This window comes from Ornithorhynchus anatinus, unplaced genomic scaffold, assembly GCF_004115215.2.
Source record: "Ornithorhynchus anatinus isolate Pmale09 unplaced genomic scaffold, mOrnAna1.pri.v4 scaffold_561_arrow_ctg1, whole genome shotgun sequence".
Lineage (NCBI taxonomy): Eukaryota > Metazoa > Chordata > Mammalia > Monotremata > Ornithorhynchidae > Ornithorhynchus > Ornithorhynchus anatinus.
Genome location: NW_024396865.1, coordinates 88,828 through 106,395, shown reverse-complemented (window position 1 = coordinate 106,395; position 17,568 = coordinate 88,828). Strand labels below are relative to the sequence as shown.

Genomic DNA, 17,568 nt, shown 5'->3' with positions numbered 1-17,568 from the left:
CCCCAAATCTGTGCTGTTTCGCCACAGTGTCATCCAATCTTTTGACCCCATCCAGATTTCTCAGTACCTCGTGCCCCATTAAGCTTCTATACCCTAAATATCTTCCCTTCAAGACCATTTACCGCTCTCAACATCACCCTCTTTACTGAACTCAACTCACTCACTCCCCTATCCCTTTGTCACTCTCTTTCCACTAACAGTTAGCCCTGGATCAACCACTGCAATCCACTGCTTCATTCTTGTGCACCAGACATAGATAACAGGCCAATTGCATACACATCAAGTTTATCTTAGAGTGCTTTAACTCTGCCTTCTCCTCTGCCCAGAAAATTATTTTTCCATCCTTATAGACACCCATGTCCATTGGTCTCATCGGTTGTTCCAGATGTTTAACTCTCTCCTCAAATCTTCTGTTTCCCAGCCACCCCCATCCCTTGTCCCTAATGACCTGGCCACTTTCTTTATTGAGGAAATTGAAACTATCAGGTCTTATCTCCCCAAAATCTCCCCTGTCCCTCCTCACTCCAGCCCCTTCTTCAACTCTCCCATCTTTTCCAACTGAATCTGTGGAGGAAATTTCCTGCCTTCTTTTAAAATTCACCCCCTCCACCTGTGCATCCAACTCTATTCCTTCAAACCTTATCAGAACACATGCCCCCTCCATTTTTCCCTCCCTAACCACTGTCCTCAACTGTTTACTCTGCAATGGGTTCACTCCAACTGCTTTCAAACATACCCAGGTCTCCTAAGTAACCCTACCTAAAATAACTCTCCTCATCCGAATAACCCTCCCTTGAACCCCAGCTTCCTCCATTTATGGCCCCATCCTCCCATTCCTCTCCAAACTCCTTGAGTGAGTTTTCTATAACTGGTGTATCAAGTTCATTTTAGGTTTTTTTGAAGTCCACCATCAATGCTTTCCATAGCTTTCTACCCTAATTTAGACTGTGAGACATGTGTGTGCAATTCCTCTTGGATTTACTCTAGACTAATAAAAATAGTTATTAAAACAATTGTGGCATTTTTTTTAAGTTCTTACTCTATGTCAAGCACTATGCTAAGCATTGTGGAATGCAGAAGATAATCATATCTCACATAGGGCTCACAGTTAAGTAGGAGAGAGAACAGGTATTAAAACCCTCTTTTGCAGATGAGGATACTAGGCCAATAGGTCATGCTGTTTCTAGCCATTCTTTGTGTATAAATATCATCATTATTATTATAAATACCATTCCTAAAGAATATTCATTTATTCATTGAATCATATCTATTGAGCACTCACTGTGTGCAGATCACAGTACTAACCCCTTGGGAGTGTACATTATAGCAATAAACAAACATCCCCTGCCCACAATGAGCTTACAATCTAGAGGGGGAGACAGGTATTAAAAGCAACAAATACAATTACAGTTACATACATAAGTTCTGTGGGGCTGGGTTGGGGGATGCTTCTTGTGATATAAGATTTGCGATATTTGGGTTACACAGTGGCCTGGAAGGTCGGTAAAGGGTGTGAGGTAATAGGTTGTGTGCTAAATGGTTAGGATGGAGGAGTAACCTGAAAGAAGCAGTGATTCCCTAGTGGGAAGCAGCAAGGCCTATTGGTAAGTTAGGCCTGGGAGTCAGATGACATGGGTGCTAATCCTGAGAGAGCTGAAGATCTACCCCAGTGGCTAGTACCGTGCGTGGCACACAGAAGGGGCAATTATTCATTATCTAATTAGATTGCATCTACACCAGCACTTGGAACATTATAGTGCTTTACAACTACAAAAACTTAATTTTCATTACTTAAAAGAAGAAAAATCCCTTAACAAAGCAATAACAGCTGCATCCTGTAAATTTTCTTCCCTTCCCTTTACTACAAAAACGTTCAGCCTATGCTTCCCCAATCCTCAAGAAAGTCCAGTCATTACCCATCCCCCGCTGCTTCAAACAGAAACTCCTTATCCCTGGCTTTAAAGCACTCAATGACCTTGTCCTCTCCTATTGTACCTCACTGCTGCCCAACTACTATCCAGTCTGTCACTTTGCTCCTCAAATGCCAACCTATGCATTGGACCTACATCTCATCTACCTCTGCCAACCCCTGTTTCACATTCTGCTGCTGACCTGGAAAGGCCTTCCTTTCTTATCTGACAATTACTCTCCCCACCTTCAAAGCCCTCTTGAAGGCACATCTTCTTGGCATTCATTCATTCATTCAATAGTATTTATTGAGCGCTTACTGTGTGCAGAGCACTGTACTAAGCACTTGGAATGTACAGTTCGGCAATCCCTGCCCATTGATGGGTTTACAGTCTAATCATGGGCTATGTGATGGAATTGGCTTGGTGCTGACTGCATTACAATAGAGCTCAGCACCATGGAAGATGAGTAGAAGGTGGCCAGACAGAACCTGCCTGTGGATGTAGCACTTAATAATACCGAGTAATGTGCTAAGTCATATCCGACACAAACCCTGTCCCACCTGGGGATTAGTGTCTAAAGGAGAGAGAGAACAGGTAGTTCATACCCATTTTATAGTTCACATCTCCCTTAAATCAAATGTAATAGCAATTCAGACAATCAAGACTTTAACAGGTTTGGGTGTCACTAATTAATTAAACACACTAATTCCTGTGTTTTTGCACTTCCCTTGCTTCTTTCATGGATTTTAACCTACTGAGAGAGGGAGTGGACAGGTTGCAGCCATGTGAGGGGGAGAGGGAGGGGCAGATGTTTTAGACTAGAACTCTAGGCTCTGAGCTCCTTACGTGTATGTAATGTGTCTACCAACTCTGATGCATTGGATGCTCACAAGCATTAGGTACAGCCTTGTCATGTCTTTGTCAGATAAGTTAAAGGAAGAAAAATTGGAGAGATGGAATCTCAGCTGATTGTGTTCCCCTCCTCAAATTCTCTCCTTGATCCTTTCCAATCTGGCTGCTGTCCCCTTCACTCCACAGACACTGCCCTCTCAAAGGATATCAGTGATCTCCTTCTAGCCGAATCCAATCGCCTCTACTCCATCTTAGTCCTTCTCGACCACTCAGCTGCCTTTGACACTGTGGACCACCCCTTTCTCCTGGAAATATTATCCAACATTGGCTTCACTTACATTATCCTCTCCTGCTTCTCTTCCTATTTCTCTGCCTGCTCATTCTCAGTTTCTTTCATGGGCTCCTCCTCTGCCTACCAACCCCTAACTCTGGCTATCCCTCAAAGTTCAGTTCTGGCTCCCCTTCAATTCTTCCTCTACAGCCACTCTTTCGAAGAACTCATTCACTCCCATGGCTTCAACTACCACCTCTATGTGGATGATGCTCAAATCTACAACTCCAGCCATGATCTCTCTCCATCTCTGCAGTCTCACATTTTCTCCTGCCTTCAAGATATCTGGACTTCAATGTCCTGTGCTCACCTCAAACTAAATATGTCTAAAAGGGAACTCCTTATCTTCCCACCCAAACTCTGTCCTTCCTCTGACTATCTCCTCACCATATACAGCACCACCATCATTCCTGTCTCACAAGTCTATAACCCTGGTGTTATCCTTGACTCCTCTCTCTCATTCAACTAACACATATTCAAACCATCACTAAATCCCATCAGTCGAACTTCACAACATCACTAAAATCCATCTTTTCCTTTCCAACCAAATGTCTACCATGTTGATCCAAGCAATTTTCCTATCCTGCCTTGTATCAGCCTCCTTGAAGACCCCAGTGAATCCTGTCTCTCATCAATGCAGTCCATACTTCACACTACTGACTAGATCATTTTTCTACAAAATCTCTGAGTCCATGTTTCCATACTCTTCAAGAACCTCTAGTCCTTTCCCACCCACCTATGCATCAGACAACAAATCCTCACCATTGGTTTTAAGGCACTTAATCATCTTGACCCCTCCTCCCTGACCTCCCTACTCTTTTACCACCACCCAGGCCACATACTTCATTCCTCTAATGCTAGCCGTCTCACTGTACCTCAATCTAGTCTATCTCACCACTGACCACTCACCCACATCCTACCTCTGGCCTGAAACACCCTCTCTCCGCATATCAGACAGATAATTGCTCTCCCCCACTTCAAAACGTACTGAAGGTGTATCTCCTTCAAGAACCTTCCTGAGTTAGCCCTCCTCTCCTCTTCTCCCACTCTGTTCTGCGCCACTCTTTCTTCCTCCTTCATTCATCCTTCCTCCCATCCTCACAGCACATATATAAGTATTTATACGTATATATATGTATGTATATATATAGAGAACTGTATATTAGAGAAGCAGCGTGGCTTAGTGGAAAGAAAATGGACTTGGGAGTCAGAGGTCGAGGGTTCTAATCCTGGCTTTGCCACTTGTCAGTTGTGTGACTTTGGGCAAGTCACTTAACTTACCTGTGCCTCAGTTACCTCATCTGTAAAATGGGGATCAAGACTGTGAGCCCCATGTGGGACAATCTGATGAACCTGTATCTATCCCAGTGCTTAGAACAGTGCTCTGCACAAAGTAAGAGCTTAACAAATACCAACACTACCTCATCTGTAAAATGGGGATTAAGATTGTTAGCCCCACGTGGGACAATCTGATAAACCTGTATCTATCCCAGTGCTTAAAACAGTGCCTGGCACATAGTAAGTGCTTAACAAATACCATCATCATCAACATTGTTGTTATTATTTCTGTAATTGATTTATTTATATCCTTATATTAATGTTTCTCTCCCCTTTTAACTGTGAGCTCTTTGTAGGCAGAAATGTGTCCATTTATTATTATACTCTCTCAAGCTCTTAATACAGTGCTTTTAACACTGTAAGCCCCCTATAAATCTGATTAAATGAATGAGTGAATGAATCTCACCTCTGCCCTCTCACCCTCGTCCTGGAATGCCCTTCCACTTCACATCACTCTCCCCATCCCTTTCAAAGACTTACTGAAGGGACATCTTCTCCAAGACACCTTCCGTGACTAAGCCCTCTTTCCCTTTTCATCCATCCCTTCAATGTTGGCCAACTTGCTCCCTTTATTCGCCCCCCCTTCCGGGCCCACAGCACTTATGTACATATCTGTAACATTTGTTTCTAGTGATGTCTGTCTTCTCAACTAGACTCTAAGTTTGTTGTGGGCAAGGGAGTGTGTCTGCTATGTTGGTATATTGTAATCTTACAAACAGTGAGTACCCAGCTCCATGCACAACAGGCACTCAATAAATACAATTGACTAACTAATCATTACAAGATCAAAGAACACAGAGTTCATTTGCAAAGGAAATCCTGTCTTTGAATTAGTTATATATTGCTTGTTACAGTTCAGAAGTGAATGTAATCATGTTGTACACACATTATTACAAAGATAAAAAGAATACTTACTTCCAAACTTGGGCTGCCTAACACATGACATATTAAATGATCAAATTGCTCTTTAAGCAGTTGATGGTCACAGTCAGAATGAGGCTTCCAGCAAATTTGGAAACTAAACCAGTGAAACAGAAGATGGTGAGCAGAGGTGGAATGAGAAAGCTGTTATGACCAGATTGTCAATAATTTATGTAGTTTAACCCCTTTTAAGTACAATCAAAGTATTTGGGAGGAATAAAGGTCTTTTTTGGGAGGAGGGAGGAGGCCTCATGACTTTAGGACATTATAATTTGCAGGGGCCAATTGCCAGGAGGAATTTAGAACAATTGAAACTAACACTGACTGAGGATTAAACAGCAGGTGTAAATGACAAGGATTTTGGGAGGAAGTGGTTCAAGTAAATTAAGTGAGGATGTTCCACATCTTGCTGGAGCACAGTGTAAACAGGAGAGAAGTAAATAGGGAGAAGTAGATTTTTTGAAAATTAAACTGCAGCCTGAAAGATTTTTCAAATCTAATTCAAAGCCTTCCATGCAAGTATTAAAAATATAAAAATTGAATCATTCTTATGGAGATTTGAGGAAAGTTTAATCCAGTGAACTCTTCAGGGACTAGATTTTTTCTGGCAGGAAATGAATGAAACCTAAATTGGTTTGCCAAATTCCTAGGGACATGTGTGTGTGTGTGTGTGTGTGTGTGTGTCTGTCTGTCTGTCTGTCTGTCTGCCTGACAATTTTGGAGAATTATGGGGGGAAAGTTTGCCTGCCTCTTAAGGGTCATGAGAGAGAAAGGCAGCAAAACTATTTTAATTTCAGCAAAGTACCCAATCTAGTGCCCCTCAGTTCCATCCTTTTCCTTTGATCAGCCTGGAGTCAGCTGTAGCAGAGACAGCTCTGCAGCTCCAAGACCAGGGGCAGTTGGGGAGGTCTGAGAAAGGGGGTGTCCCAACCATGAATTGCAGAGCACTGCTCAAAGGTGTGTTTGTGGTGGGAGGGGAGGGGAGGCTTGGGAGTTGAAGGAGCTCCCCAAGACTGGGAGGCAGAAACTTGTGCTGAATATACAACTGGAAGGCAGGAAGCAGCATCACATAGTGGATAGATCATATGACTGGATGCCAGAAGGTCGTAGGTTCGAATCCTGCTCTGCCACTTGTCAGCTGTGTGACTTTGGATAAGTGACTTAACTTCTCTGTGCCTCAGTTACCTCATCTGTAAATTCGGGACGAAGACTATGAACACCACGTGGGAACAACCTGATAACCTTGTATCTATCCCAGTGCTTAGTACAGTGTTTTGCACATAGTAAGCACTTAACACATACCATCATTATTTTTCACCTCCTCCAGGAGGCCTTCCCAGACTGAGCCCCCCTTTTCCTCCACTTCTCCTCTCCTCCCCATTGCCCCGACTTCCTCCCTCTGCTCTACCCCCTCCCTGCCCCACAGCACTTGTGTATATATGTACATACTTATTATTCTATTTTATTAATGATATGTATACATCTAAAATTCTATTTATTTATATTGATGCTAATGATGCCTGTCTTCGTGGTTTGCTTTGTTTTCTTGTCTGTTTCCCCCCTTCTAGTCTGTGAGCCCATTGTTGGGTAGGGATTGTCTCTATTTGTTGTCAAATTGTACTTTCCAAGTGCTTTCTCAGTGCTCTGCAAACAGTAAGCGCTCAATAAGTATGATTGAGTGAATGAATGAATAGGATGGAGAAAGGGCCACGCATATGGCCAAGAGCAGGGGGCTATTTTACTACAGCTAATGTAGTAAGGGGACAGAGGCAGGTTGGGAAATTCACCTCATTTGTGAGGGGACTGGGGTTGTCTCAAGGTCAGGGTGTCAGGGAATGGCCTCTTCTAACAGTCATGTTCCCTTTCATCTTACTAACCAGTCCTCTCCTGGCCCATGTCTCCATCACCACTCTGGCTTACAGAAAATATGATCTCCTCTCTGTTCTGACCATAAGGTCAGCAGGAATCAGCGTGGCCTAGTGAGAGGAAGCATTGGCTAGTGGGTTGAGTATGGGCCTGGAAGTCAGGATCTGGATTCTAATCCCAAATCTGCCACTTGCCTACTGGATGACCTTGGGCAAATCACTTTGCCTCTCTGTGCCTCAGTTTCCTTATCTGTAAAATGGAGGTTAAGACTGTGAGACCCATGTATGACATGGATTGTGACCTACTTGATTAGCTTGTATCCACCCCCATGCATAGTACAGTACCTGGACATAGTAAGCACTTAACAAATATCATTGCAAAAAAGGAGACACTCACCAGGCTGTACTTTGATTTGGGACCTGAGTCACTCTCTCTCCTCTGTGGTGGCCAGGTTGACATTTATAAGGAAAAGTTTCATGTCCTCATCCCCCTCCAGGCCAGTGATTTTCTTGTCACTAGCAGGATCCTGACACTTTCAGGGGAGAGCAGGAGATGGTTTGTCCCCAGTGGCCAGAAGCCACTTGTGTCAGTTCATTATAATAATAGGCTAGAAGCAGCCACAACTCTTTTCTCACTTTCTGGACTACTCCCTCAACAAAAATAAAATGTTGGTGACAGTTCTGGTGAATTTTTCAAATAAAATAATATGATATGAAGTTTTGATTGTTTTTTGAGATCATTATTAATTATTGCTGACCTGTTGTGTAAAGCATAAATTGAAGAGCTTATTCTATTTGGACACATATATGGAAAACAATTTGTAGTGCCAGGGGAAATGAACAAGAATTTTGGAGAGACTACACATTAAAATAATACTCTGAAAACAAAACCATACTGATATAATTATTTTGAAGAGTTTCACAGAGAGAATTATCTTATCTCTTATCTTAGAAATTAATTTCAATGAACAGTGCCTTTTTCAGTGGTATATAATAATAATTATGGTATTTGTTAAGCACTTACTATGTGTCAAGCAGGTAGTGATGCCTATTGCCCTGAGATTTCAAATCAAATACATGAGTTTCTCTCTGCTATTGAAAAGTATGAGTATTCACTATTTAAACAAAATCAATAGTGATTCAGAGAAAACTGAAATAATATGAACCACCTCAAAAATAGTGAATATTGTATTTTTCTTCCTCCCCTCTACATCACCTCGGCATTTGGGTCTCGACACCTTAAGCAATTTGATACTCACTCAATTTGATACTGCAACCATAGTCCTTATTTACATACTCTGTTTCTTCCTCTATCTGTAACTTATTTTAATGTCTGTCTCCCTAACTAGATCTGTATGCTCTCTGATGGCAGGGATTTTGTCCACTAATCTGTCCACTAATTCTAGTGTACTCTCCAAAGCTCTCCACACAGGAAATGCTCAATAAATATGATTGACTAATGCATTCAGTGATCATGAATAAACCTATCTTGTCTTATGCTGTCAAATCGTGTCCAGCCCATAATGCTGCCACAGACATATCTCTCCCAGAACGCCCCACTTCCATCTGCAATCGTTCTGGTATCCACAGAGTTTTCTTGGTGAAAATACAGAAGTGGTTTACCATTGCTTCCTTCTCTGCACTAAACTTTAGTCTCCACCCTCGACTCTCTCCCATCCTGCTGCTGCCCAGCACAGGTGAGTTTAACTTGTAGCAGATTGCCATCCACTTGCTAGCCACCTGCCAAGCTAGGAATGGAATGGTTAGGCCTCTGCTTGACTCTCCCTCCTGTAGTCATGTCTGGTAGAGTACTGGAAACTCTCCATGTGCTACCATGAGAGCAGGAATAAATCTATAGACCTTAATTAACTGTGGGAGCTGACTTGTTTATTGTTAATGAGACAATTTATGTTTTATGTCTCAATACTTAATCCAGTTTTTCAGAAATTCTTCTACTAAACAGCACAATATCCTCAAAAAATGACTGTTGCTAGCAACAGCCTCCCATCAATTAGGTACCAGGATTCCTATTAGAGGAACCCCTTAAAGAGGAAGAACCAGTCCATTGCCCCCAAATAACTACCATTTCCACAATAAGACAACAACAAATCAAAAAGTCCACAATAATGCAGTTTACTGTCTTGCTTTTCCACTGGTGTACAGTCAAGTGGATTCTGGCCCTCAAAGCTTATAGAGCCCACAAGGCCACAGAGCCAAAATTAATAACCCCAATACATTCATTCATTCATTCATTCATTCATTCATTCATTCATTCTTATTTATTGAGCATTTACTGTGTGCAAAGCACTGTACTCGATGTTAAGGAGAATACAATACAAAAGCAAACAGATATATTCCTATATATTCCTGCATACAACAAGCTCACAGTCTACAGGGGGAAATAGTAATTAATATAAATAAATAAATAAATAAATAAATAAATAAATAAATAAATAAAAAAATAAATAAATACAGATGTAAATATATGTCTTGTGGGGATGGGACAGAGGATGATTGAAGGGAGCAAGTCAGGGCAAAACAGAAGGGAGTGGGAGAAGAGGAGGGCTTAGTCAGGGAAGGCTTCTTGGAAGAGTTGTACCTTCAATAAGGCTTTGAAGTAGAGGAAAGCAATTATCTGTCTGATATGAGGAGGGAGGGTGTTCTCGGACAGAGATAGGATGTGGGCAAGCAGTTGATGGAGAGAAAGATGAGGTGGAGGTATAATGAAAAGGTTAACATTAAAGGAATGAAGTGTTTGAGGTGGGTTGTAGTAGGAGAGGGGGCAAGGTGATTGAGTGCTTTAAAGGCAATGGTGAGGAGTTTTTGTTTGCGGCAGAGATGGAAGGGCAACCACTGGTGTTTCTTGAGGAATGGGGAAAACTGGTCTGAAGGTTTTAGAAGGAAAATGATCTGGGCAGGAGAGTGGAATATGGAATGGAGTGGGGAGAGACAAGAGGCAGGTAGGTCAGGAAAGAGGCTGTTGCAGTAATCAAAGTGGGATGGGATAAGTGCTTGCCTTAATGTGGTAGCAGTTTGGATGGAGGGGAAGGGTGGATTTTAGCGATGTTGTGAAAGTAGAACTGATGGTATTTAGTGATGGCTTGAATGTGTGAGTTGACTGAGAGAGAGGAGCCAAGGATAATGCCAAGGTTACAGGCTTGTGAGACAGGGGGATGGTGGTGACATCAAGAGTGATGGGACTCATCCTTTCTCTGAAAATTTTTTCCTCATGTAAACTTACCCAACTGAGATAGTATCAGTCCAGGAGACAGAGGAATGATCAGGAAGTGACATTAAGCACTGTGGAGGTCACAAAGACTGCATTCTGGAACTTTCCCCATTACACTGTCAAAGGACCTGGATTCTAATCCCAGCACTACCACATACCTGCTTTGTGACCTTGGGCAACTTCTCTGAACCTTGCTTCCCTCATCTGAAAACAAAAGATTTTCTACCTCTTCTCCCTTCTGCTTAGACTCTGAGCCCTATATAGGACTTGATTATCTTTTATTTGCCCCAGGGCTTAGTACAGAACTTGATGAATAGTAAGTGCTTAACAAATATTATTATTATTATCCCATATCCTTGAACCCAGACTCCACTCATTCTGTTTCTTGTTCCTCTTTCCTACTCTTTCTGCGTTTTAGAGCCTGACACATTAAAAAAACATATACCCGATGTATTCTTGCTCCCTCAGCATGGAATCTAAGAGACCTAGCCCCAGCCGCCCCCCCACCCCCCGCCGTTGTTGGGGACGGATTGTCTCTGTTGCTGAATTGTACTTTCCAAGTACTTAGTACAGTGCTCTCCACACAGTAAGTGCTCACTATTCATTCATTCATTCAATAGTATTTATTGAGCGTTTACTATGTGCAGAGCACTGTACTAAGCGCTTGGGATGAACAAGTCGGCAACAGATAGAGACAGTCCCTGCCGTTTGACGGGCTTACAGTCTAATCGGGGGAGACGGACAGACAAGAACAATGGCAATAAATAGAGTCAAGGGGAAGAACATCTTGTAAAAACAATGGCAACTAAATAGAATCAAGGCAATGTACAATTCATTAACAAAATAAATAGGGTAATGGAAATATATGGAGTTGAGCGGACGAGTACAGTGCTGTGGGGATGGGAAGGGAGAGGTGGAGGAGCAGAGGGAAAGGGGGAAAAGAGGGTTTAGCTGCGGAGAGGTAAAGGGGGGGTGGCAGAGGGAGTAGAGGGAGAAGAGGAGCTCAGTCTGGGAAGGCCTCTTGGAGGAGGTGAGTTTTAAGTAGGGTTTTGAAGAGGAGAAGAGAATCAGTTTGGCGGAGGTGAGGAGGGAGGGCGTTCCAGGACCGCGGGAGGACGTGGCCCGGGGGTCGACGGCGGGATAGGCGAGACCGAGGGACGGTGAGGAGGTGGGCGGCAGAGGAACGTAGCGTGCGGGGTGGGTGGTGGAAAGAGAGAAGGGAGGAGAGGTAGGAAGGGGCAAGGTGATGTAGAGCCTTGAAGCCTAGAGTGAGGAGTTTTTGTTTGGAGCGGAGGTTGATAGGCAACCACTGGAGTTGTTTAAGAAGGGGAGTGACATGCCCAGATCATAAATATGGCTGAATGAATGAATGAATCATCAGCCCAAAAGCATCAATAATTTCATTAATAACCTGAGCAGTTAATCAAATCCAAAGTGAAATACTAATAAGCTGTCTGACATCTAGGTAATTTGAGGTTTGAGCAGAGAAATACATTGTGGCTTGTAACTGTCAGAAGGTATTACTTGCTGTTGATGATTTTCAAGATCATCTGATCTATCCCCCACTTTACTGTTTTCACCTTAGAGCAAAAATTGTGATATAGTTAAATTTTGTATTGATGCTGATATCCCACAATCAAAATGCAGCAAGGTTTATTTTCATTGCCGTGAGAGCCAACTAATAGCTGTAATTTGAGGCATTAATTTGAACATTTCCATCATTTGTAATTGTTGGAATAATAACTTGAACAATAATAATGGTATTTTATAAGCATTATGTATTAAGGGCTGTGGGAAATGCAGGGTTCTGAGATTGACTACAGTCCTTATTCCTCATGGAGATCACACTCTACTTTATCCTTATTTTACAGATGAGGAAGCTGTGCTCCAGAGAGGTTAGCTGACATATTTATGACCACACAGCTGGCCGGTTACAGAACTGGGGTTCCAATATTGGCCTTTGGACCCCCAGTCCTGTGCACCTTCCACTTAGACCAGGATCCCTTCCCATATTACCTGTGCTTGATATTCACACCACCCTCACTCCCACAGCAATTATATACATATCCATAATATATTTTAATGTCTATTTCCCCGTGCAGATGGTAATCTCCTTATAGGCAGGGAGTAGATTTATCGACTCTTTTGCATTGTAGTCTCCCAAGTACTTACTTAGCACAGTGCTCTGCACACAGTAGTCACCCTATTGATGGTGAAGATGATAAGGATTGGAGAAGGAGGAGAGGAGGATGGGAGGAAGTTGAGATGGAGGAGGAAGGAGAAGGAGGCAGAAGAGGAGAAGGAGGAGGATTTGAGACCATCATTCATTCATTCATTCATTCATTCATTCATTCGTATTTATTGAGCACTTACTGTGAGCAGAGCACTGTACTAAGCACTTGGGAAAGTACAATACAGTAATAAAGAGAGACAATCCTCACCCATTACGATTCGACAGTCTAGAAAGGGGGCGGAGGGGAGACAGCCATTAATACAAGACACATCAATATAAATAAATGAAATCACAGATATATATTTACATATATATATATATATATATATATGTGTGTGTGTGTGTGCTTTGGGGCTGAGATAGGGAGGAAGAACAAAAGGAACAAGTCAGGGTGATGCAGAAGGGAGTGGAAGATGAGGAAAATGGGGCTTGGTCTAAGAAGACCTCTTGGAGGAGATGTGGCTTCAGTAGGCTTTGAAGTGGGTGAGAGTAATTGTCTGGTGGATTTGAGGAGGGAGGACATTCCAGGCCAGAGGTAGGGTGTGATCCAGGGGTGACAGTGAGGCAGGCAAGACTGTGGCACAGTCAGAAGGTTAGCACCTGAGGAGCAAAGTATCTGGGCTGGGTTGTAGAAGGATAGAAGGGAGGTGAGGTTAAGAGGGGCCAAGGTGATGGAGAGCTTTAAAGCTAATGGTGAGGAGTTTTTTCTTGATACTGAGGTGGATAGGCAACGACTGGAGATTTTTGAGGAGGGGGTGAAATGCCCTGAACGTTTCTGTAGAAAGATATTCAGGGCACTGGAGTGAACTATGGACTGGGTGGGAAGAGGCAGGAGGTTGGGAGGTCAGCAAGGAGGCTGATGTAGTAATATGGGAGGGATAGGATGAGTGATTATACTAACAAGGTGGAGGTTTGGATGGGAAGAAAAGGGCGGATCTTGGTTATGTTGTGAAGGTGAAATGGACAGTATTTGGTGATGGATTGAATATGTGGGTTGAATGAAAGAGCGGAGTCAAGGATGACACCAGGTTTATGGGCTTGTGGGACAGAAAGGATGGTTCTGTCGTCTGCAGTGACTGGAATGTTCAGGAGTGGACAGGGTTTGGGAGGGAAGATAAGAAGCTCTGTTTCGAACATGTTAAATTTGAGGTGATGGGAGGACATCAGAACTGCAATCTGCACTCAGTGAATAACTAAATCTGGCTGTACTAGAAAGGTTTTCATGAGCTTGGGCTATACCACCTATTCTATACCACCAGGCCCGAATGGGAGATTCGAACCTGGAAGCTGGTGTCAGAAAATGTTTTTGATCCACTGGATAACTTTTACATTAAACCAGCTCTGAGCATTATCAGCTTCTGTATGTTGATAATTATACCCTTGAGAGGCAAATATAAGTTGATCATGAATTACTCAACAGTGACATTTCAGTAATGTGGACTCAGAGTACTCTAGAAGAAGCATAGTGTAATGGATAGAGCATGGACCTGGGACTCAGAAAGTCATGGGTTCAAATACTGCCTTTGCCACTTGTCTGCTGTGTGATCTTGGGCAACTCATTTAACTTCTCTGTGCCTCATTTACCTCATCTGTAAAATAGAGAATGAGACTATTAGTCCCAAATGGGACAGGGACTGTGTCCACCTCGATTTGCTTAAACCCACCCCAGTGTTTAGTACAGTGTCTGACATATAGTGAGTGCTTAACAAATTTTACTAGTAGTAGTAGTAATCCTCCTAAAGATCTCTCAGAGTCGCACCTGGAGAGTTTCCAGTACTCTACCAGTCTTGACTATGGGAGGGAGAGTCAAGCAGAGACATATCCATTCCATTCCTAACTTGTGCAGTGGCTATCAAGTGGAAGGCAATCTGTTACAAGTCAAAACTCACCTATGCTAGGCAACAGTGACATGGGAAAGAGTCAAGGGCAGAGACGCAAATTTACTGCATGAAAGGAGGCAGTGGTTAACCACTTCCATATGTTTACCAAGAAAAACTCTAAGGATGCACTGCCAGAACGATTGCAGATGGAGGTGGGTGTTCTGGGAGAGATGTGTCCATGGTATCTCTGTGGGTTGGAGATGACTCGACAGCATAAGATAAGACAGTCCTCCTAAAACCAGAGAGAATTTGACAAACTTCACTCAGGAATCCGGATATATTGTTGGCTATGAAATGAAAGTACTATCACTGAATACAGCTTGGTTGTATTGTACTTTCCCAAAGTGCTTAGCACAAAGTTCTGCATACAGTTAGCACTAAACAAATAGAATCGATTGAATTTTGTTATTTTGACTAACTTCCCATAAACATAACCATAAACCCTTTCATAAAAAAGTGTTTCCAATCAATTAATCAATCAACAGAATTTATGAGTGTATGCTTGGGGCAGAGCATGGTAGGTAGGTACAATACATTTGGTAAACATGATTCCTGCCCTCAAGGAGCTTACAGTCTAATGGGGGAGACAGGCATAGACACAAATTCCAGGCAGAGGAAGCAGCTGAATATAAGGATATGCACGTAAGTTCTGAGGGAGTGGGAATAGGTTTGAATATCTTTGTGCTTGGGTGATGAGGCTAAGTTATTGGAAAATGCAGTAGGGAGGGAAAATAGGGAGATGAGAGTGTAGTTTGGGAAGGCTTCCTAGGGGACATATCTTCAAAGCTGGGAAGAGTGATGGTCTGTCAGATATGTAAGGGGACAGATTTCCAGGCAGGAGGGAGGATGTGAGGAATGGGTCGGTGGCAGGTGAGACAAGACTAAGGATTGTGAGTAGTAGGTTTGTATTAGATGACCAAAGTTTGCCTACTGGGTTGTAGTGGGAAAAGAGACAATAATAATAATAATAATGGTATTTGTTAAGCACTTACTAAGTATGAAGAACTGTTCTAAGCATTGGGGTAGATACAAGGTAATCAGGTTATCCCATGTGGGGCTCACAGTCTTAATCCCCATTCTAGTAACTGAGGCACAGAGAAGTTAAGTGACTTGCCCAAAGTCACATATCTGTTAAGTGGCAGAGTCGGGATTAGAACCCATGACCTCTGACTCCCAAGCCCGTGCTCTTTCCACTAAGCCACACTGCTTCTCTCATGAAATATGTAAGGGGGTGAGAGCTTACCAAGTTTCTTGAATCTAAAGGAGAAGAATTTCTTCTTCATGCAGAGATGGATGGACAACTATTGGAAGAGAAACACTCAATCAGTCAACTGTATCTGTTGAGCATTTACTTTGCGCAGGGCACTTTACAAAGCATTTGGTAGAGTACAACACAATAAAGTATCAGAAATGTTCTCTGCCTACAGTGAACTTAGACTCCAGAGGGGAAGATAGGTATTACTATAAATAAATAAATCATGTATATAAATGCTGTGTGGCTGGGGCAGAGTGGATGTGAATAAAGGGAGAAAGTCAGAGTGATGCAGAAGGGAGTGGGAAAAGCAGAAATGAGAGCTTAGTCAAGGAAGGCCTCTTGGAGAAGTTGTGCCTTCAATATGGCTTTTGGGGAGAGTACTTGTCTCTCGGATTCATTCATTCAATCGTATTTATTGAATGCTTAATATGTGCCCAGCACTGTACTAAGTTCTTGAAATGTACAATTTGGCAACAGATAGAGACAATCCCTGTCAAACAATGGGCTCACAGTCTAAAGGGGGAGCTCACAGTAGGACATGAAGAGGGAGGGTGTTCCAGGCCAGAGGCAGGACATGGGCAAACCCACAGTTAAGGGCTGGGAGGTAGAGAATGAGCCCATGGAGGAAACTGAGGATGAATGAAAGATAAGAGGAAAAGCAGGAGAAGACAGTGTCATTGAAGCCAAGGTTCAATTATATTTCCAGGAGAAAGGAGTGGTCAACAGTATTGAAGACAGCCGAGAGGTCTAGGAGTATGGAAGCCAGATTTGAAGGGGTGAAGGAGAGAATTGGAGGAGAGTAACTTGAGACAGCAGGTGTAGACAACTTGCTGAAGGAATTTGGAGAGGAATGGTGAGAGAGAGATGGGGCTATAACTGGAAAGAACAGTGTGGTCAAGGGAGGGTTGTATTTTAGGATAAGGAAGACATGAGCATGTTTTTAAAGAAGTAGGGAAGAAGTCAGTGGAAAATGAACAGTTGAAAATGGAGGTAAGGGAGGGAAGAAGGGAGGGGACAAGTGTTTGGTGAAGTGCAAAGGGATGGGGTCAGATGCATAGGAGGAGTATGGATTTTGAGAGATGGTGGAATATCTCCTCTTGAGAAACGGTTGGGAAGTATTAAAGTTGAAGAAGGAGCAGAAGGCGGGAGGGGTTGTAAAGGAGCAGGAGAGATTTTAGGGAGGTCACATCTGATAGGATCAATTTTTTTCAGTCAAGTAGGTAGCCAGGTCATTAGGAGCAATGGATGGGAGAGGCGGGGGACAGGGGGTTTGAGGAAGGAGTTTAACATTTGGAACAATTGGTGAGGGCAATGGGCATGGGTGTCAATAAGGATAGATAAATAATTTTGCTGGGCAGAGGAGAGGGCAGAGTTTAAGCAGGCAAGGATGAGGTAGACCTGACATTTAGATTTCTGCCAGCAGCACTCTGTGGCTCATGCACAGGAGTAAAGGAAGCAGGCTGTGGAGGTGATCCAGGCCTGTGGGTTATTGGTACAAGTTTGATGAAGGCATAGGGGAACAAGGGCATTAAGTTCAGTAGGGAGGGTGGTGTTAAGGGTGTCAATTCAATCATCAAGGGAAGACAGTCTGGGTACAGAGGCTAAATGGGACATGAAGACTTGAGAGAATTGGATGGAAGAAGTGGGAAGACATGTACCCAACAATTATTTTAAAAGATTATGCCAGAAGCGGAGTGAAGTATGGACTGGAGAGGAGAGAAGCTGGAGGCAGGGAGAACAGCAAGGAAACTGAT

At 42.9% G+C, this 17,568-nt stretch overlaps 1 long non-coding RNA gene and 1 other non-coding gene across 2 annotated transcripts in view; one reads left to right on the top strand and one right to left on the bottom strand.

Annotated features, from left to right (window-relative positions):
• Window positions 1–7,744, bottom strand: part of LOC114808922 — a 42,105-nt gene extending 34,361 nt beyond the window's left edge. Inside the window, exons 1-2 of the long non-coding RNA XR_003756684.2 lie at window positions 7,615–7,744; window positions 5,347–5,449 (exon numbers count right to left, since the gene is read on the bottom strand). This is a non-coding gene — a long non-coding RNA (uncharacterized LOC114808922). The remainder of the gene's footprint in view (window positions 1–5,346; window positions 5,450–7,614) is intronic.
• A 6,676-nt stretch (window positions 7,745–14,420) lies between these two features.
• On the top strand, window positions 14,421–14,558 carry LOC114808930. The gene has a single exon (XR_003756686.1). It is a non-coding gene; the product is annotated as a small nucleolar RNA SNORA7 (small nucleolar RNA).
• Window positions 14,559–17,568: the final 3,010 nt, after the last annotated feature.